Here is a 23,548-nt window from a genome sequence, read left to right on the forward strand (position 1 = left end):
AACTTGTGGTCAATCATCAAGAGACGGGTGGACAAACAAAAACCAACAAATTCTGGCAAAATGCAAGCATTGATTATGCAAGAATGGACTGCTATCAGTCAGGATTTGGTCCAAAAGTTGATTGAGAGCATGCCAGGGAGAATTACAGAGGTCTTGAAGAAGAAGGGACAACACTGCAAATATTGACTTGCTGCATTAACTCATTCTAACTGTCAATATAACCTATTGGTACTCATAATATGATTGCAATTATATTTCTGTATGTGATATAAACATCAGACAAACACTAATAAAAACCAGAGGCCAGCAGATCATGTGAAAATATAATTTTGGTGTCATTCTCAATACTTTTTGCCATGACTGTATATATATATATATATATATATATATATATATATATATATATTCTCTATCTCAAGTCTTGGAGCAGAAATACTTCACATACAGAATCTGTTGCTATAGTGAGCTTATTGTTCTGTTCATGATTGCAGTTTGTGAGCTCCGATCTCCTTCTATGGGTGAATTTCTTTGGGGTCTTGAATCCTCTGGCTGGTTAAAACACGTGAAAACAATCCTAGATGCTGGTATCTTCATTGTAAAGGTAAGATGTGTTGTATCTGTTCATATTCTAGTGCTGCTTGTCTGATTTGTACTATTCTAGGCACGGACTGTACAAAAATGATCCTTTTAGTGCTGAGAATAAACGAGATTTGTAATTATATAAATGTGTAATATTTTACATTTAATTTGCACATTTAGGCCGTGTCAGAAGAGGGCGCCAGCGTGCTCGTTCATTGTTCTGATGGATGGGACCGCACCGCTCAGGTCTGCTCTGTATCCAGTCTGTTACTTGACCCCTATTACCGAACCATCAGAGTATTTATGGTAAGAGGTTTCATTTCATATACTCTATGTACTGGTGGAGATTTACGGAGTTGATATTTTTTGCATAGTGTAACTTTTATTTTTCCCAATTACTATTAGGTGTTAATTGAAAAAGACTGGATTTCATTTGGACACAAATTTAATCACAGGTAACCCTGGTCACTGCACATATGTTGGAAAAGTCAAACAGAGTCACTTATTTACAGAGGGCCTTTCACCAAATTTTTCATGTTGAACTGAAAACACGTTGTAGCTTCAGAGCAGAAAAAAAAATAATTGTTAGTTCTTTTTTTATTTTGCATCTCTGTTGCAGGGATATTAACAATCAAAGTATTTGTCACCTAATGAGTTAATTTTCGTTACATCCAAGTGGGTGTTATCAGAGAGCTTTCACTGTGGGGCATGTACTTCTCCTTGTACGATGTTGTCCAATTATAAACAGGCAGCAAGATGCTAGAAAAAGAACACCTCCACACCATATCTTACAGCAGGTTTCTCAGTGTGTGGGTTATAATGAAAGCCCGGATCTCCTGGTCTAACCTCCTGCATGATTAGAATATCAACTGTATTCAAATCCCATCAATCAACACATTTCAGATATGGGCCCAGCAGTCAGTGTGGGGCTAGGGTCAGCACAGCTGAGTTTAGCTGTGTCACTTTCCAAATCTTCCATCAGCTCTCCTCCTCTCAGCAAAAGAGACAAAAAAAAAACACCATACATTCTAATATAATATACTTACTGTAGTTTTTCTGTGCCATTCCCAGTCTCAGGCGGTTTTGGGAGTGCAGTCCACCTGAAAAAGATGTTGCATGCATATACCCCAATTGCATTGCTTCAGCATATTTTTTTTTTTTTTTCAGGTATGGAAATTTAGATGGGGATCCCAAGGAGGTGTCCCCAGTGATAGACCAGTTCCTGGAATGTGTCTGACAGCTCATGGAGCAGTTTCCCTGTGCGTTTGAATTTAATGAGAGATTCTTGGTCCACATACAACACCATATATACTCCTGTCAGTATGGAAACTTTCTGTGCAACTGCGAGAAGGAGAGGAAGGAACTGATGTGAGAGAATATGTGCTCTGTGTATGGTCACTATAGGCTTGTAACAGAAATAGAATATGGATGGTTGACGTGTCCCTGATGCTGATCTGATCACACGGTGCCCCACAGTCTGGATAACAGCAATCACTTATAAACTGTGAAGGTTGAACCTTGGCAAAAAATTTTCAATAACTGTGCAGGAGAAAAATGTATAAAGTGATGGCATATTGGTAAGATATGCCATCACTTCAGGATTGGTGGGGGTGTCAGACCTTAGGGACTCCCACATATCCGGAGACTGAATGGGTATGTGAACCTAAACCATTTCAGTTTTTTCCTGCCCATCTGGGTCGCTGGCATCGCTGGCAGTGCCACTGTACAGAGAAACATAAGAATGGTGAAATCAAAATGCCAATAATAAAATAAGATGGGTACATGGATTTAAGAATTGCACAGTTCCTGATGTAACCAATGGTCCACTAGAAGATACTTCTTGAAGATATTCTCTGTCCTGAGTAATGTTGAAATCTTGTAGATCTTCTTTCCCAGTCACAAAATGTCCTAACCTGCAGGTCAGTAGCCAAGGACATGAGATACATCCTTGTAACTAGAGGATCATGGCTTTAAAGAGATATTCTTAAAATATCAAGCTCTCATTGAGGCCTCATTCAGACATCCGTATCCACATGTACGTGTTAATGCTAATGCTATTCACATGCCTGTGGATTTTCATGGACTATGTGTCTGTGCAAAACTCACGGAGACATGTCTGTTTTTTCTTCCAATATCACAGATGAAAAAGACCTATACAAGTCTATGGGTCCATGAAGAACATAGACAGCCCACGGATGGCATCATGGTGCTGTCCGAGATTAAAGGGGTTGTCCAGTACTTTATATTACCCCCCCCCCCCAATGTGTCTCCCCGAGACCCCTAAGGATTTTTGTAATTACCTACCGTTGCAGATAATGCCTGTGAGTGGCGCTATCACTGGCCGCTCACAGGCATCACGTGACCCCCGCCGATGTCGCTGGCAGCAGCCGGGGGTCTCTGTCTTCCACGTTCCAGGTGGATGCCAGACTTTGGGCGGGGTTACCCCCCCCACATCACACCCGGCATCCACCGCACGCTCTGCCTCTCCCCATTCATTGGGAAAGCGCGGTAGATGCTGCGAGTGACGCGTGGGGAGGAGGTGTAACCCTGCCCACAACCCAGCAGCCACCGTAGGGACCCCAGCGCTGAGTCACGCCTCACTTGTCGTGACATCAGCGTGGGGTCACGTGATGCCTGTGAGCGGCCACCGATAGCGAAGCTCACAGGCATTATCAGCAAAGTCTTAGGGGCCCCGGGGGGATACATTGGGGGGGGAGTAATATAAAGTACTGGACAACTTCTTTAACATTACAAAGCATAGGAGAAACTTTATAACATATTTATCCATACGAGAAGAACACTGATAACACAATGATGGTAAAAATGGACACACTGATACCATTTTTTCACATACCTGTTTAAACCTGTACATGTGAATGAGGCCTTCTGCTGATCACTGAAGAGCCCCATTCTCAGCATCGCTAAAAGTCCCATCGGTCAGACCTCCTGCATTCAGAAAGTTATCTCCTAACCCTTTACAGCAGTGGTTCTCAACTCCAGTCCTCAGGACCCACCAACAGGCCATGTTGTCAGGATTTCCTTAGTATTGCACAGCTGATAATTGCATCACCTGCACAGGCAATAATTCCATCAGCTGTGCAATACTAAGGAAATCCTGAAAACATGATCTGTTGGTGGGTCCTGAGGACTGGAGTTGGGGAACACTGCTGTAAAGGGACTGTCAGTACAGAAGGACTGTTCAAATCAAGTACAGGCGCTCGGTGCACCGTGGTGGGGCCAAGCAGTTCAGTGCATCTTTCCATCTACTTTTTGGAACCGGATTTTCCAATTTTGACTATGAAGCTACACAGCTACTATGCAAAGAAACACTGAAAGCTATAGAACTTGTGGCTCATTCATATAAGAGAATCAGGCACAGTTTCACCAGTTTGGTCAGTGTCAGTTTTTATCATTAGAGTTTGGCCTGAGCTTCAGTTTCTTCATCTTTTTCCATCAAACAGACCTGGAAAACTGGACAGCGCTCAGATGGCAATTAATTGTTGGCCGATTTTTTTTTTTCACTGACCCATGGATGTGCATTGTTAATTTTGACCTGACACTCAGATAACTATCGTACTATCGTACATTTTGCCACGATTTTCCGTCTCTCAAACAATCACAGATATGTGAATGGCCCCATTCACTCTTCTAGGTACAAGTCGTATCTGGAAATAACACAAATAGGACTCGTACACAAAAAATGTCCGTCTGAATGAGCCCTTAGTGTTAGTGCAGGTTGCAGTGGTGACGGGTATACTTGCAGCTCTCATAATCTCAATATATCAGTGATGCAATCATCATCTTCCAGAATTCAGGAGAGGACCTACTCCCTCTGGTCTTACCTGTGGAAGCAGCGGTTGGATTACATGAACCCTCTGTACAGAGCAGATCACAGTCAGACCCAAGGAACTCTGAGACCACATACCACTCCATGCCACTTCAGGTAAGAGGTTATTCTGATTCCTCCTCTGCACTGAATAAAGCAGCAGAACTCTAACACACCATATACTTATCATTCATATATAGAAACATCAACCCTAACTTTACAGGTGAAACAAGCGGGGTGACGTATCATGAGCCCAATGTGTCCTTCAGTGGTGAAATCCAAGGCCCAACACTCTTCCCACTTGTAACCATGGTCTACATTTAGGGGTTGCGTCAGAGCTCACTCGTCAGTTCTATCTTCTGCCTGGCACAAATCAATTCACTTTAGACAGATTTACTGACATCTATGACAGCTTGTGACACGGTGATTCATTTTGCACATATTTAGACTGCGATAAAGTATTGATCTTTGGGGGTCAGACCGCTGGGACCCCCAACAATCCCCAGGAGGTTCTGTAGAGCAAGCTTTGAACAGAGCAGAGGGGGAGCATGTACATCTCTACTCCATTCATTCTCTGTGGAACTGACCCCTAGCGATCAATTCCTAAATCCCGTTGATAGGGGATTACTTATATACTTGGTACAACCCCTTTAATAGGGCATGCGGATGTCCCTGATCGGGAACTTTCTATATAAACGCATAATATAAAGTCGAGTTTGGGTCAGGAGACCTGAAGCCAGTCTTTGCATTGAAGCATACTCAGACCGCAAAACACACGTGTGAATCCAGGCAAAAGCTGTTTTTTTTTTGTTTGCCTGTACAAAACAGACCAATTTTGCAAGTGTGTTAGATCCAATTTTCGGGCATATTTAGTCCACATGTCCGTTTTTATCAATGGTTTTGCCATATGCAAAAACAACGTGACAGAGGTTTCCCAAGCTTCTTCAAGTACCCAGTCAGTGAAAATGAAGAATAGCAGTAGGATGCAACTTGGATGTCCGCAAATAAGGTCAATGTAGGGGATGTCTCTGTTTATATACAGACCATCAGTCAGCAAAATAACAGAACGGACATGTGAATAGTGTAAGGATAGGATGTGTCAGTGTGCTGTCCGAGTAATGAGGCCCAACTTGCCACCACATATTTTCACTAATCTGAAGTCACCAGCCATAGATCAGCCACTGAGGGACTCATTAGGACTCGCTCACATTGCCACGTAACACGGCCGAGTGCTAGTGCTATGTGATGTTTTATCGGATAGCACTCGGACCAATAATATACTATGTTATCCGAGTGCAGTCTGATGTACGTGCACAGAGACAATGGAGAAGATGGAAAAATTAAGTCCTCCATCTTCTCCACACCTGTGCTGCAATTCTTCCATGCGAGAAAATTGGATCACACTCAGAGTTAAAGCAGAGTGTCATTAGTATAATCGGCCCAATTCTCTGGCATGGGAGAATATACAGCATTGTGAGCTAGCCCTTCATGTGTGTACCATGAGCTAGCACGTCTTAAGAACATATATCATGAGAATTGCTCGATGATAATCTTCTGTACTTGTGCATATACTAACTCTTCAAACTTATTTTTCACCATGGAAGGTTTTGGAGGGGCCTCTATAACCGATTTGAGAAAGGAATGCACCCTCGCCAGTCAGTCACTGATTTTCTGCAGGCAGTAAAAGAAGAGACGCAGCAGCTGGAGGAGGAAATGGAGTTCATGGAGAAGGTGTGGTAGAAATACTGAAAATCCAGCTTCCTGGCCTATATGTTTTTGATGTTTATACCTCCGCTTAGGTTTCAGTGTAAACCAATTCAGCTTTTAATGGTGACTGAGAAACAATTTTAAATGATTATATATAAAAACCCTGCACAAGATAAAAAAGAGGCAATCATTTTTAGCCGATGCCCTACGTCTTTGGTGTTCTCCAACACAATAACTGGAAGAGAGCACCATTAAAGGGAATCTGTTACCAGGTTTTTGCTACCCATCTGAGTGCAGCGCAATATAGGGGCAGAGGCCCTGATTCCAACAATCTGTCACTTACTGGGCTACCTGCTGTCATTTTGATAAAATTACTGTGTTATCTGCAGCAGACCCCGCCCACATCACTGATTGACAGTTCTCTGACTGCTGAGCTCTGTATAACCCTGCCCACACCACTGATTGGCCACTTTGTGTATACTAGATTTGCAGAAAGCTGCCAATCAGTGATGGGGGCGGGGTTGTACAGAGCTTATGAATATGTAGGACTACCTGGCAGCAGGTTTACTAGTCCCCAATGATAATCTGCTTGCTGATAAAATAGTGATTTTATAAAAACTACAGCAATCAGACCATTAAGTGACACATCACTGTAACCAGGGTCTCTACCTTGTGTCTTTTCAATGTCAGTAATGCCTGAGCACTGTGGCGTTATGGCTTTCTTATGGCACCAGAGAAGTTTGTTCATTGGTATAAAGTTTTCAAGTAAAGGTTCATTTAGGCAGGCCAATAATTGGGTTAGGGAGCGTTCCCTCATTCCCAACTGTTGGCTGCCTAAACAGGCCATCAAACATCCAATAGAGGGGCAAAGCATTCATTGGTGTGATCATTTTTGAGCACGTTTAAAAATTATCATTAGCAGCACATTGTCCTGCGTAAACGAGAAATGTGCTGACGATAACATAAGTGCGGCCGGCCTTACTAAACAGACCATTAAACCACTGCTGATCGACTTGCATGTAGAGGTTACATTAACATGCCCTAACCCAATGTAACTTTTGCTCTTGCCTAACAATTTTTCCTTTAGAGATTAACAAAACTGGAAACTCGAGAGTCAAATGAAACCTACAAGAATCTCAATGACCAGCCAAAAATCCACAACTTCCAGATATGCATCACCAAACACTCTCCGGCTAATACGCCCCAAGATTACAGCACCAACCTGAAGCTGTTTCCCTCTCGTAGTTCATCCCAAGGTGAGGAGGACTCGGCCCTGATCCTAACCCAGGACCATTTGAAGAGCTCGGACCCCGACCTGTCGGCTAACAGTGACCAGGAATCTGGGGTGGAGGACTTGAGCTGCCGGTCTCCGAGTGGTGGAGACTCGTTACCCAGCGAGGACAGTGGGAAGGATCCCGATTCAGATGAAGCAGTGTTCCTGACTGCTTAGAGGTCTTATTAACCACTTGCTATTATATTAGTGCTTCTATTTATTTATAGGGAGTGATGTAAGCTGGGAGGGATATACTGGGGGAAAAAAAAACATATCGACTTTGTTCACATGTATCAGTGGTAGTTTGTGCAGCGGAGACCAGATACTAATGTCCTATATAGTCGGTCTGATCCAGGCAATTGAACGACTGACAATTGGAAAAGTGCATACACAGGTTGACGAAACAATGACGGGGACACAATGATCGCTAATAATCTGGTATCCTGTTATCAGCAGCACGTCTCCTGTTTACACTGAGTAATGTGCTGCCGTTAAGAATTTTAATGAATGCATAAAATGTATCGCACCCAATGAAACGGTGCTTTCCTAGTTTGTCTGCCGATTGTGGTCCTGGTTAGATGGGCCAATAATCGTATGTTGAAATGATTCCTATGAGCGCTCGTTCATCGTTTATTGGCTCTACGCCTTAAGTGCGTGTCTGCAGCCTCCGGGAATATTCAGAAACAGTTATCTTTTTTTAAGAGCCAACCTTATAATGCATTTTGTTTCCTTTCATGATTTCAAACCACATGTCCGTGGAGCATGAATCCTGTCCCAATATATTTGTATATTTAAGGTTTGTCATTGACAAAGGTGCCCTGTACTGGAAATATGGACACTTACATCGTTTTCGGGTTTAGGTCCACTGTGTGAAAGATCTGAATGTGCTTTGCTTCTGTGTAAGTTGCTGGTAGACTAATGGTGGTCATCCAGGATCTGACATTGGGTATTAATTCCCTACCTCCTAGTTATGTTAGGCATGACTATCACATGTAAGGTTCTTGCCACCTGGCCGAGAAAAGTTCGAAAAAAAGGACGCAAGCATAAACTGTTTGGCCTGTGACCACAGCAATTTACAGTAAAACAATGTGTTTTTCGTCACATGATTAAAACCATGACCCAATGTCTATGGCTGAATAATCCCTTAAAGACTAATGTTTTGTGCTATGGTATACCATCGGTCCGATCTTCTGTAACTTTATACTGTTTCCACATAGACTGCCAATGAAACAAAACTTCAGAATCTCATTTGGAGACTTTAAAGGGGCTGTCCAAGACTTTATTGAAGGCCTATACTTGATCATCAATGTCTGATTGATAGTGCGTGCTGTAGCTGTTCCTGTGTCAACGGTGACCAGAAATGCTCAGGTGCCGAGCTCTGTTGACGGAGTACTACATATCGGCCACCCATTCAAATCATTAGGGGGCAGATGTGTAGTACGCAGCCGCAGCCACTATTCCCTCCACAGAGCTCCGCAGTGCAGCTCCGCTAATGAGCACCCCAATTGATCAAACATTGATGCCTTATCTTAAAGAGGTGGTCACTACATTGTATAATGCCCCCATCAAATTACACCTTTTAAATACCTGCAGCCGGGGTCACGTGATGCAGACTGAGAAGTCAGCAATAGCGCCACCCACAGGTACATATGGAAGCAGGAGGTATTTACAAAAACATTTATTTAGTTAACATGTGTAAATCGATGGGGTCATTATACAATGTAGTGGACCACCTCTTTAAAGAAAGGCCATCAATGTTAAAGTCCGGGACAACCCCTTTAATTATTAATCGGTATCGGTACAGATCTATTAGACTTTTCAGAACTTCAAAATAGGTCCATCCTTCAAACAGATGCCAAAAAGTACAGTATGCTGCAAACTTTAATGGAAGCATTCCTGTATGAATACAATATTGGAGGAAATAAAGAAAAAAAAACAAAAAGCTTTGGCACTTTTATGTAGGTCTCCAGAATATAGTGGGGAGAGACTTTCTTATTGACTTATATAAGCGAGGTAGAGCAGTAACCCCAAAGAAATTGAAAAATCAGCTGTGGTCCCTATAGGATGGCCCTACACATTGCATTTCCCATCACTTTTTTGAGAATACATTGGGGTGGAAAAATAAGATACAAATAAAGCAGATAATAAGAATTTATAGTCCAGAATTTACTGGTCACTTTTGTATTTCTGTAGGAATTCCAGCTCTGTACGTTGCAGATATCCGGCCCATCAGCGGATTAGCGGGGTCCCGCGTACTTGAATCCTTGCATGTTATCTGGGGGCTAAGAGCCATAGGGTTCTCTCTAAGTGCTTCCGACACTGGTTTTCAGAAAACGTACTGATCCTTTTATATTCGTGCTGCACGGTAGTTACATGTGGGGTCTCAGCGTCACATTACTGGGCTAGTACTAATATGGTAAGAGTCAATGTTGTGTAGTATCCCCCCGCCATCCTTTACGTGTCTGCCTGCTGCATAGCGGACGGCTGCCATCTTGAATGCTCATTGAAGCTGCTATTAGTTTTTTTTGTAAATTGCATGGATAATCTTACCAGAATAATCGTTCTCACTTCTTGACTTGTCTGCTCATTGTGACCAATATCATATTGGTTTTATAGACGAGTTTACAAGCGCTTGTAGTGCTACAATACAAGAACAAAGCTACTAGATGTAATAGGAAGATCATCATAAAATGACCGTCCCTCCCAACTGCAGATTCCAAAATCTTCTGAAGATGCAGCTTATAAGTGAGGTCCGTGATAGTCAGAAGCAGCGTCTTCTTCCCATGATCTGTGCCTGGGGTGGTAGCCCAGCGATGTAGGGGCTGAGCCGCAGTAACAGACATGGGGCCGTGTCTGCGGGGGAAGGTGGGGAATAGAGTTTTCATTTTCTAATCCAGGACAACCCTTTTAAAAGTAGAACTCCCAAAAACAATGAAAGGGAAAGCCTCTTAAAGGGACACTAATCCTCGAAATGAATGAGGGCAAAAAATAGAGCAGCTCTTACTTTTGTCCAGTCTCAACATGATCCTAAAAGAGATGGGGCCAGAGTCATCAAGAGCGGCGCTGTTCACATTGGTCTTGATGAGGAGGTGTGCTGGAGTCAGACAGACGCTCACGGTTCATGAAAAGGTGCATGCTTCTTCCTGAATTGAGAACGCACCGTGGGTCAATAAACAAATATGCAACATGGGAATGAGATTTTGTGGCTATTTATGGTACAAAGAATTAAAAAAAAAAATTCTGCACAAGCGCTGTGTGTGAGCAAACCCCAACGGTGGTGCCGCAGGTCTTTTGGGAGTTCTTCTTGATTGCAAAGGGTTTTGTGTGTTTTTTTTATATATATTATTTGTTAGGATCATTCAGCCATGGAGGGTCCTTGTTGGAGTCGGGGTATCCCCGTAACAAGAAATACACAGACACGTAGTGTATAATCAAGTACTGGGAAGCCCCTGAGCGCGTCCGCCTCTATAGGTGCTGTCCCTTTATTTATAATCATAGTTTTTTGTCAGACATGCGCAGTAAAATGCCTTTGTTTCACAAGCAGTGAAGTGATGATTCATAACAGTGGAATGTTGATAAGAAAGTTTCATAAACAGAAAAGTGATAATTCATAGCAATAGAAGGTTGCTGAGACAGCTAAAAACAAGTTACAATCTAATTTCTGGGCGTCAGTCCAAATGTCCAGATAAGGGAAGAATAACTTCATCTGTGTCTTACATCGTAGTCTTGGGTGAAGTATAACTCCTATCATCCTCTCAGTCCCCCCTTTGATTCTTCCTTATGGACTTTTGGTAGAAGACCTGGTCCGGGAGTTCTTTTCTTTCATATTCTTGAGTCCGTGTTACAAAGCTTATTTATGCATATTAAAATAATTTTTAATCCTATTTTAAACACTACATATATGACTACTATAATTAGCACAATCTGTAATATACCTTGCAGAATTCCAGCCACCCAACCTCCAATACCCTTAAACCAGTTCTTTGGGTTGAGAAAGGAGAAGGTGTCTGACCACCAGCTATCTTTATTTTGGTCATTGTGTCTGTCATATTCATCCCGTAATCGTTGTATATCTGCCAGCTTGAACCTCATACTCATTGTACTGTTTGGATCTATGTAATGACAACAGGTTGGACCAATAATTTGACACATTCCTCCCTGGGCCGCAGTTAGGTAGTCTAACACTACAGTATGTTGATTAGTAACAATTATAAGTTGATTTTGGACAGCTATACTAGTATTAAGTATATCCATAATATCCCATATCTGCATCAACATTGGATACACAAAGAAAGTGCTGAATATTTTATTAGGAATTCCCATTTGGACCACATGTGGCCTACCTGAAGGTCTAGGCGAGTTGTCGGCTGCTCTTTTGTATAGTGTGTGTTTAGGTACTGCTTGCATATCTACCTGCTGATTCTGAACTATAAATGTGGCCGGTGTTAAGCGTCCTAGAGTACATGCACCTTTTATTCCTACTGGGAGCCATTTGTATGCTCCATTTCCACAAATCCAGAAGGTTCCTTCAGGCAGATCCCATATTGCAGAGTGTTGGAGCACCAACCTATGTACCAAATCTAAAAATTTAGATACATTCTGAAGTATACACCAAGGGGGTTTTTGACCTAATGGACTACAATATCCTGCATCTGGATTTTCACAAGTCGGTGTACCTGGGTCATATGCACTTGACTCATTACATAATATATTACCTGGTATCTTTGAACATGTATCATTGTTTCCATCGGGGAATAATTGTGAATATTTCCAACCATTATTGTGTATGTATTTTTCTACTATATCAGGTTTAAAAGGTTGAGAAGAAGATACTGTGCTACTAAAACTGAGTTGTATATTTTCTGTAGGAATTAACCCTAAGTCTGTTAGTCCCGTCTTATTTCTAGGAACCCATACACCTCCTTTTTCCGGTCATATTACCTTGCCACCAGGGAAATCCCACCCACCCCACAACTGGGATGGCAACAGTGGTGTTCCATAATCTAGAATTAACGGTTTGGTTATTTGCTAATTTGTCTGAGCAATTAGTCCATGTAAACACTTCCTCAGGGGTCATGGGTACGGCCAGGAAGGGTATGCTCGTGGCTGATATTGGAGAATGCGTACAAATCCAACAGTCTGCTATTTTCTGTCCGCCATCGAGCAGCCCGTTTACCAATGTCTCATGATGTTTTATAAATTTATTATCTAAAGGTTTTGGGGAACTTAGTTTATCCCACAGGTCTCCCTGATCTATCGTTATAGCTAACACAAGTACAATCACCACTATTTCTTTTTGCAATGGCTTGCATGTACCCATGCTGATTTTCCTTCCAATTTTACTGCAGTTGGAGTTGTCAATAACACCTGATATGGACCCTCAAATCTGGGTTCTAGCGTTCTTCTGTTATGTCTTTTTACGTAAACTTCGTCTCCTGGTTGCAGCTTGTGCGTTCCCTCAATGGAATCAGGATCTGGAATGGAAGAGAACACTAAAGAGTGTATTTTAGACACATGCTTACATAAATTTTGTACATAAGCAGTTAAGCTTTCAGTTTCTAACATTAAAGTCTGTGGGAAATACAATCCTGTATTGGCAACTCTACCAAACAATATTTCATGGGGGGTGAGTTTGCTCTTTCCCTGGGGGGTGTTTCTGACTGAATACAATGCTATTGGGAGACACTCAGTCCATGGTTTCTGTGTTTCTGCCATGGCTTTCTGTATTTTTAACTTAAGTGTTCCATTCATTCTCTCAACCTTACCAGAACTCTGTGGGTGGTAAGGGGTGTGTAGTTCACTTTTTATACACAACATTTTCATTACATTCTGAAAGATCTCTCCAGTAAAATGTGTACCTCTATCTGACTCGATCACTTCTGGGATACCATAACGGGGTACCAGTTCATGTGCTATTTTTACTGCAGTGACTTTAGCCGTGGCTGTATGAACTGGATAAGCCTCTGGCCACCCCGAAAACATGTCCACACATACCAGTACATACTCATAGTGTCCATGCTTAGGCATCTGGATGTAATCGATCTGAAGTCTCTGGAACGGATATAGTGGTCTTACATGGTGCTTCTGGGGGGTCTTAACAGTCTGTCCTGGATTGTGGGCTAAACAGATTTCACAAGAACCACATTTTGCTCGAGCTACCTGGCCGAACCCTGGGGCTAACCACTTCTGTCTGACCCTCTGTATCATACCGTTTGCAGACACATGTGTAGGTCCGTGGGCTTCACTGACCACAACAGGGTACCACGCTCGGGGGAGACAAAGCTCATCTCCTTTTCTCCATAGTCCTTCTTTTTCTTCTGCCCCCTGTTTCTGCCACTCTTCTTTTTCTTCTCTACTCACCTGCTGGTGGGCTTCTTTGAGCCGTGTAATTAAGTCAAATTCTGATACTGCACTAATAGTGTGGTCAGTTGTCAGAGGTTTTACTGCAGCTCGCTTAGCAGTCTTGTCGGCTCGGTCATTACCCCTAGCTATCTCGGTGTCGAGTCTTACATGTGCAGGTACTTTTATTACTGCTACTTGTTTGGTTGAGGCAGCTGATTCTAGGATTTGTCTAATCATTGAAATGTGTTTTGGCAATACCTGATTCAGTATGCCATGTACATCATGTGTAGTTTGTACTATTAAGGCATGGTCTAGTACTATTTCTGAGGCTTTTTCTACCAAAAGAGAGACAGCTGCTACTACTCTGACACATGATGGTGCAGCTTTGGTAACATTATCTAATTGAGCAGAATAGTATGCGACAGGTCTTTGTTTATTTTCATGTTTCTGTGTTAGTACTCCTGTAGCATGATTAGACATTTCCGCAGCCATTAATTGGAATGGTTTGGCGTAGTCTGGGATTCCCAAGGCCGGGGCTGACATGAGACCTTTCTTGAGGTCTTGAAAGGCTATGAGCGCTGATTCAGTTAACTGAAAAGGCTCGATTTTTAAACAATCATATAGAGGTTGCATAAGCTGACTAGCATGTATAACCCATTGTCTGCAGTGTGATACTATTCCCAAAAATGCTCTTAATGTTTTGTAGTTCTTGGGAGGAACAAGATCTCTAATGATTTTTAGTCTGTCGGCGGTGAGGTGCCGAATACCTTGTGAAATGCAGTGTCCTAGAAATACTACCGTAGTCATACAAAGTTGTACTTTTTTCTTGTTAACTTTACAGCCCATGTCTGCTAGAAATATTAACAATCTTATTGTGTTGCTGTTTGCGGACTCTTGAGCAGGGGCACATAACAATAGGTCATCAACATATTGAAGAATTACAACCTCATCCGTAGGTTTGAAATTTTGAAGAACTGATCTCATAGCTTCTGAGTACAAGGTAGGTGAATGTATCATACCCTGTGGTAATCTTGTCCATGCTAATTGTCTATTCTTAAATGTAAATGCAAACAGTTTGTAACAGTCTGGGTGTAATGGTACTGAAAAAAATGCATTTGACAAGTCTATGACAGAAAATACTCGTGCTGTTGCTGGGATCTGTGATAGCAACGTGTGTGGATTTGGCACAACAGGAGTAATAGGTTCCAAAATTTTATTTATCTCTCTTAAATCATGTACCATCCGGTATCTAGCAGCTGACCCCTCAGTAGATTTCTTTTTTACGGGGTACAACGGTGTATTGGCTGGTGACTTTACTTCTATCAGTACTCCAGTTTTTAGATAATCTTTTATCTGTTCTCCTATGGCGTGTTCTTGTTGGGCACTAATAGGATACTGTCTCAATTGGGGTAGTGTCACACCTGGAACAGGAGTGACTTTTACTGGAGCTATTGGCATTAGTCCTACATCGGTGTCATGTTGTGCCCATAATTTTTCTGGTACCTCAGAAAGATCTAAAATAATTTGGGTAGGGGCAGGATCTTTCACATCCTCTAAGGCTTGGACTTTTACAATGTTTTCTAGAGACTCTTGGTCATCAGGCACCAAAATTTGGACTCTACCATCCTCCAAAAATTGGATATTCATTTCTGTCTGCTTTAATAGGTCTGTACCTAGAAGACAAGTAGGTGCCCCTTTGACAAAAAGAAATTTAGATAAAAATATTTTAGATCCTATCTTTGTTTCAAGGGGAATACTATATGGGAGTGGCCTGATTCCTCCATCATACCCTTCGGTATAGGTTACATCATCTGATAAACAATCAGCATTTGGTAAGGCGTCTTCATTGAGGACGGAGGAAGTTGCTCCGGTATCTATTAGAAAAGGGCATTGTTTTCCTGCTACTTTTACCTGAATTATTGGGCGCCTTCCAGTCAAAGTGGTTTGCATCACGTCTAGTCACTCGCTTGCTGCAGGAGCAGAAGCCTGTACTGTCTTTTCTTGTGATTCTCTTGGGACATAGGTACCATCTTCTATATCCCTGGCTTTTTTCCTGCATTCTCTAATCCAATGTCCTCCCATAGTTTCCTGTTAAACCTGTCATGCCTTGCTACCTGAAAAGTTTTGCAAACTTTCCCTAAATTCTTAGTTGCTTCTACACCACACCTTTCTTTCACGATTGTATAGACATCTTGTTCATCATTTGTGGTCTTAGTCTGTTTGTTGCCCATTTTTCCTGACTATTCATACCTTAGGAGGCTTTTTGGGTTAGATAAAATATATTCTATATTTTACCTTTCCTCGTTACCTATTCTGTCCTAAGGAGCCAGTATCTGAAACGGTTTCTCTGGACCGTTTTCTCTGAAGTGTAGAGTAATTCTAACACACATATATATGGCAACAAGGGCAAGACCAACAATACATAAAATGAACCATACAGTCTCCATTATATATCGTGTCCCTGGAGTATTATCATTACTTCCATGGGCTCATTCTGTCAATCTCTTATCCGTCAAAAAGGAGGACAAAGGTTCGGGAGTTAAGCGTGAGCGAAGGTTTCCCCGAAAGGACACAACCTTATGACTCAGTTAGGCAATCTCCGTAATACTTATGTCATCTACCTTAGTGCGGCTTATGAGGCTATTCCCGACATCCACATCTCTTTCATACCATCCGTTTCATAACCTTCTCTGACCTCTCCTTCAGCAGATCCTACAGTATATACATGAATGACCCGAGCTATAGGTATCCTTCTCTACTAGTTCCTCAATCCCAACACAAGATATGCATGAAATTTACGGACTATCGCAGAGCAGATGTAAGAGAACTAACAGTGTCTCTTACCTGGCCAGGTTTGTCATCTGCTGTTCCGATGTCCCAATCTCAGCGGTTACTCGTGCCGGTCGATGAACTTGAAGGAATACGCAGACCTCGGGTCCCTGTTCGGACGCCAGGAATTGTTAGGATCATTCAGCCATGGAGGGTCCTTGTTGGAGTCGGGGTATCCCCGTAACAAGAAATACACAGACACGTAGTGTATAATCAAGTACTGGGAAGCCCCTGAGCGCGTCTGCCTCTATAGGTGCTGTCCCTTTATTTATACTAATAATCTTAGTTTTTTTTGTCACACATGCGCAGTAAAATGCCTTTGTTTCACAAGCAGTGAAGTGATGATTCATAACAGTGGAATGTTGATAAGAAAGTTTCATAAACAGAAAAGTGATAATTCATAGCAGTAGAAGGTTGCTGAGACAGCTAAAAACAAGTTACAATCTAATTTCTGGGCGTCAGTCCAAATGTCCAGATAAGGGAAGAATAACTTCATCTGTGTCTTACATCGTAGTCTTGGGTGAAGTATAACTCCTATCATCCTCTCACCAGCATTGTAGAAAAAAGGTTTTCTGATGATGGCCAGAAGGGGTTAATGCTGCTGAACACGCAATGCACCTTGCCTTAAAAGGACTAAGGTGTGCATGCAGCAGAGAAGACAGCAGCGTTCTGTGCTGTAGAGATGAGACAAACAGATGACTCACCAGCTTCCTGGAGCCTGTGTGTGAGAGCGGAGAGCAGGGGGGAGGGAGAGGACAGCGCTGAGCTACGTGAGGCAATGGCCGTTTGCAGAGCCGAAGAGAAGGAAGGCAGGAGGGGGGCGGGGACTGCCCAGCGCGCGCTTTCCAGGCGCTTCCTGTCTGCACAGACGATGGCAGGCAGCCAAGAACATAAGCCACGCCCCCCCGTTACACTAACGGAGCCCGCGCTCCTCTGACCCGCTCCCCTGCTAACAGCAGCGGTGATGTGCATTCTCCAGTATTACACCTCTGCCTGAAAAGACAAAAGGTGCAGTCACCATAAGACAGTAACACACACACACACACAGGGCACTTACCCAGCTGAGCGCCACAGGGACCCCCAGGGATGTGTGACGCCATGGCCCTTCGCTCCCCCCCACGGCGGAGCTCGCAGGGACCCCTAGATGCAGTGTGCGTCTCCGCCAGGGAGCACCCTGTATCCCCCGGGGCCGGCAGGCTTATGCGGGGACCTCCTTAGGGGGTACGCAGATCCGCCAGGGGAGGGCCAGGGGTCCCAGCAGCGCTGAGACCCCCTGAGACCTCTAGACCACGGGGGGTCCAGGTCTCCTGGTAAAAATAAAAAATTCTTCTGAGGAGCTGCAAAGCTTACGCCTTCTGAACGTTCAACGCACATCATTTAGCATGGTTTTCCTGTGTAAACAGGCTTCTAAACCTCCGACAATCAGTAAATATTTACCAGTTAGTGGTGGTTTACTGCCACTAATCTGTCTGTGTAAATGGAGTATTAGTGGGCAAAGCAAAAATTCCAAGATTTTAGGATTTTATTTTTATATGTAACCTCTCACCGCATTAGGATGTGAATGAACATCCTGAGAAGGAGCCTGCGTGTGTGGAGGTGGCTCAGGAACTCCACAAGAAGCTGATGGTGTCTGTTAACTATTTTGAATGTGCGCTGTTAATCGATGGGTTACCACAGCAGCCGGGGGCCAGCTTAAGCAGAGGCGTTCATAGAAATCATGGGGCCCCATACCAAGAGTCTATATTGATGGACTAGGCAGGGTTAAAACATATTGATGCAGTCACACAAGGGCCTACTTTCCAACTTTTAAATACAGGGAGAGGACATGTTTTGTGGCTTGGACACAGAAATAATGCCCCTGCTACTGATTCCTCTTGTTTGCACACACTGATACCATTTTAATAAACCCCATAGAGTATGCTGCCCTCCACACACAGTGCGATACCTCGGAGTGAATCTCCTGTCATAATTTTCTCCCACAGTAGTCCTTACATGGACAACATGATGACCCCATGGCAAACCCCACCAGTATAATGCACCTACACTACTCCCCCCCCACACACACACACAGTATGATGCTCTTACAGCCCCCCACACATATACACACACAGTATGATGTCTTCCACAGTTCGCTCACACAGTATGATGGCCCCCAACAGTTCGCTCACACAGTATGATGGCCGCCCCACATCATGTATGATGGATCCCACAGTATACGCTTTTCTTGTTGCCAAAATAAAAAAAAACTCCGCACAGAGGGCCCGATCTAGTGACGTCATTGCACCTGCAGTGCTGAGACTTCGAGCACAGACGTACAGGCTGAATGATGAGGAACAAAGGCCATCTTTCAAAGAATGATATGCGGAAGAAGAAAGCCCTGTAGCATCAGGCTTTCCCAGCTAATGAGCGCCATAGTGGCCACGTGGTCTACCGCTATGGGCAAAATGCCTTTACCTTTAAGGCCCATCTTAGTACTTTTTACAGCAGACTGAGTGCCATAGGCAACCATGATTTCTAGTAAATACCGCAATACTGTGGTATTACAGTATATATAAGCAATCCAAGGATCACATGTTTAAGTCCACTAATGGGTACAAAAAAAATGAAAAAAAAATAAAAAGTCAAAATATAAAAAATAGATAATTTTTAACTATCCCACGTTTTCCCTATTAAAAACAAAGAAACGGAAAAAAAAACATTTGGTATCGCCACATCCGTAAAAGTCAGATGTATCAAAGTATGGAATTATGGTAATTAACCTTTACGGTAAACATTGCAGAAAAAAAAAATCAAAATGCCAAAATTGTGGGTTCTTTGTCACCTCACTTAACAAAAAAAATCCAATACAAAGCTAGCAAAACGTTATATGTGCTCCAAATTGGTATCAATAAAAACGTCACCTCCATAAACACAAAAAGCGCTTAAATAAAAAACTCCCTGGTTCTTAGAGAGTTAAAATAGCGATCACAAGACGTTATGCCACCAAACTCATTAAGGCCTAGTACATTAATGGTGCCACAGGAACGGGCAACAGCGAAAAATGTTATTTGCAAATCTACTTTCAGCGTATGTATGTTGGCCCTTGAGGACATTGCACACGCTGCTGCCAATTCATAGTTTTCCATGAACGTTTATTTTGTGCATAGGGTAAAAGAATACATAAAAGATATTTCTTATAGATGGCAGCTAGCGTTATATTACTCCTGGTTTAGGAGCTGTGACTCTCACAATCCCTCCAGGTGAGCACCTCAAATTATTTCTTTCCCCCTCCACTGTTTTTTTTCCCTATGTTCTGTGCGCTCTATTCCCTAAACAGCTCCATTTTCAATGGACAAATCATGATGTCTAGAGATCTCAATATTCTCCTTGTCAGAGGTGCCCCCATGAGGGTTGTCAGAAGATCTCAAAAACAGCAGGTGTTGTGGGGTGTGCCTGGCATACAATAGTTAGTGCCTACCAGGGTAGAACATCCGGTGAGCAGGTGGCGGAGTCATGGGCGCCCAAGGCTCATTGATACTTGTGTGGAACGAAAGGTACAGTAGCCCCAGCTGGTCCGGTGCTGCAGAAGAAATACTGTGGCACATATTGCTGAAAAATTAAGTTTTGGCTATGAAGAAAAGATGTCAGGATAAAGTATTGCAGCTTATTACATATGGAGATGCACACTGGTCATTGTCATGCTGACCCGGTTACAGCCAAAAGCACCTACAAGGGTATATGGGCATCAGAACTGAACCATAGAGTAATAGAAGAAAGGGTTCTGGTCTGATGAATCATGTTTTCTTGTACATCACGTAGATGGGTAGAGGTGTATAACTTACCTGGGGAGAAACATGGCCTCCAGGCGCACCTTAGGAAGAAGGCAAACTCCGGGGAAGTAATCTATAGTTGTATGTGCCAAACATTACATTTTATCACCCTTTTGGAATTTTTTTATATAAAGTGACCAACCCCAATATAATAAATAATACAGAATTTTACAATTTCATTGTACAATTTTTAAGTCATATCCGCACTTGGAGTATCCTACACAACCCTATATATATATATATATATATATATATATATATATATATATATACAGTCATGGCCAAAAGTATTGAGAATGAGACAAATAGTAATTTTTCCAAAGTTTACTGCTTCATTTTTTGTAATGGCAATTTGCATATACTCCTGAATGTCAAAGAGTGATCAGCTTAACAGCAATTACTGTACTTGCAAAGTCAATATTTGCCCAGAAAATGAACTTTAACCCCCAAAACACATTTCAACATCATTGCAGTCCTGCCTTAAAAGGAGCAACTAACATCGTTTTAGTGATTGATCCATTAACACAGGTGTGGGTGTTGATGAGGACAGGGCTGGCGATCAATCAGTCATGATTAAGTAAGAATGACATCACTGCACACTTTAAAAGGAGGCTGGTTCTTGGTATCATTGTTTCTCTTCAGTTAACCATGGTTATCTCTAAAGAAACACGTGCAGCCATCATTGCACTGCACAAAAATGGCCTAACAGGGAAGAGTATCGCAGCTACAAAAATTGCACCTCAGTCAACAATCTATCGCATCATCAAGAACTTCAAGGAGAGAGCTTCCATTGTTGTCAAAAAGGCTCCAGGGCGCCCAAGAAAGACCAGCAAGCGCCAGGACCGTATCTTAAAACTGTTTCAGCTGTGGGATCGGACTACCAGCAGTGCCGAGCTTGCTCAGGAATGGCAGCAGGCTGGTGTGAGTGCTTCTGCACGCACTGTGAGGCGGAGACTCTTTGAGCAAGGGCTGGATTCAAGGAGGGCAGCAAAGAAGCCCCTTCTCTCCAGAAAAAACATCAGGGACCGACTGATTTTCTGCAAAAGGTACAGGGAGTGGACTGCTGAGGACTGGGGCAAAATCATTTTCTCTGATGAATCCCTTTTTCGATTGTTTGGGACATCTGGAAAACAGCTTATTCGGAGAAGAGGTGAGCGCTACCACCAGTCTTGTCTCATGCCAACTGTAAAGCATCCTGAAACCATTCATGTGTGGGGTTGCTTCTCAGCCAAGGGAATCGGCTCACTCACAGTCTTGCCTAAAACACAGCCATGAATAAAGAATGGTACCAGAATGTCCTCCAAGAGCAACTTCTCCCAACCGTCCAAGAGCGGTTTGGCGCCCAACAATGCCTTTTCCAGCATGATGGAGCACCTTGCCCTAAAGCAAAGGTGATAACTAAATGGCTCATGGAACAAAACATAGAGATTTTGGGTCCATGGCCTGGAAACTCCCCAGATCTTAATCCCATTGAGAACTTGTGGTCAATCATCAAGAGACGGGTGGACAAACAAAAACCAACAAATTCTGGCAAAATGCAAGCATTGATTATGCAAGAATGGACTGCTATCAGTCAGGATTTGGTCCAAAAGTTGATTGAGAGCATGCCAGGGAGAATTACAGAGGTCTTGAAGAAGAAGGGGCAACACTGCAAATATTGACTTGCTGCATTAACTCATTCTAACTGTCAATATAACCTATTGGTACTCATAATATGATTGCAATTATATTTCTGTATGTGATATAAACATCAGACAAACACTAATAAAAACCAGAGGCCAGCAGATCATGTGAAAATATAATTTTGGTGTCATTCTCAATACTTTTGGCCATGACTGTATATATATATATATATATATATATATATATTCTCTATCTCAAGTCTTGGAGCAGAAATACTTCACATACAGAATCTGTTGCTATAGTGAGCTTATTGTTCTGTTCATGATTGCAGTTTGTGAGCTCCGATCTCCTTCTATGGGTGAATTTCTTTGGGGTCTTGAATCCTCTGGCTGGTTAAAACACGTGAAAACAATCCTAGATGCTGGTATCTTCATTGTAAAGGTAAGATGTGCTGTATCTGTTCATATTCTAGTGCTGCTTGTCTGATTTGTACTATTCTAGGCACGGACTGTACAAAAATGATCCTTTTAGTGCTGAGAATAAACGAGATTTGTAATTATATAAATGTGTAATATTTTACATTTAATTTGCACATTTAGGCCGTGTCAGAAGAGGGCGCCAGCGTGCTCGTTCATTGTTCTGATGGATGGGACCGCACCGCTCAGGTCTGCTCTGTATCCAGTCTGTTACTTGACCCCTATTACCGAACCATCAGAGTATTTATGGTAAGAGGTTTCATTTCATATACTCTATGTACTGGTGGAGATTTACGGAGTTGATATTTTTTGCATAGTGTAACTTTTATTTTTCCCAATTACTATTAGGTGTTAATTGAAAAAGACTGGATTTCATTTGGACACAAATTTAATCACAGGTAACCCTGGTCACTGCACATATGTTGGAAAAGTCAAACAGAGTCACTTATTTACAGAGGGCCTTTCACCAAATTTTTCATGTTGAACTGAAAACACGTTGTAGCTTCAGAGCAGAAAAAAAAATAATTGTTAGTTCTTTTTTTATTTTGCATCTCTGTTGCAGGGATATTAACAATCAAAGTATTTGTCACCTAATGAGTTAATTTTCGTTACATCCAAGTGGGTGTTATCAGAGAGCTTTCACTGTGGGGCATGTACTTCTCCTTGTACGATGTTGTCCAATTATAAACAGGCAGCAAGATGCTAGAAAAAGAACACCTCCACACCATATCTTACAGCAGGTTTCTCAGTGTGTGGGTTATAATGAAAGCCCGGATCTCCTGGTCTAACCTCCTGCATGATTAGAATATCAACTGTATTCAAATCCCATCAATCAACACATTTCAGATATGGGCCCAGCAGTCAGTGTGGGGCTAGGGTCAGCACAGCTGAGTTTAGCTGTGTCACTTTCCAAATCTTCCATCAGCTCTCCTCCTCTCAGCAAAAGAGACAAAAAAAAAACACCATACATTCTAATATAATATACTTACTGTAGTTTTTCTGTGCCATTCCCAGTCTCAGGCGGTTTTGGGAGTGCAGTCCACCTGAAAAAGATGTTGCATGCATATACCCCAATTGCATTGCT

Source organism: Phyllobates terribilis, unplaced genomic scaffold (genome assembly GCF_046119375.1).
Source record: "Phyllobates terribilis strain yellow unplaced genomic scaffold, ASM4611937v1 Scaffold_131__1_contigs__length_4997060, whole genome shotgun sequence".
NCBI lineage: Eukaryota > Metazoa > Chordata > Amphibia > Anura > Dendrobatidae > Phyllobates > Phyllobates terribilis.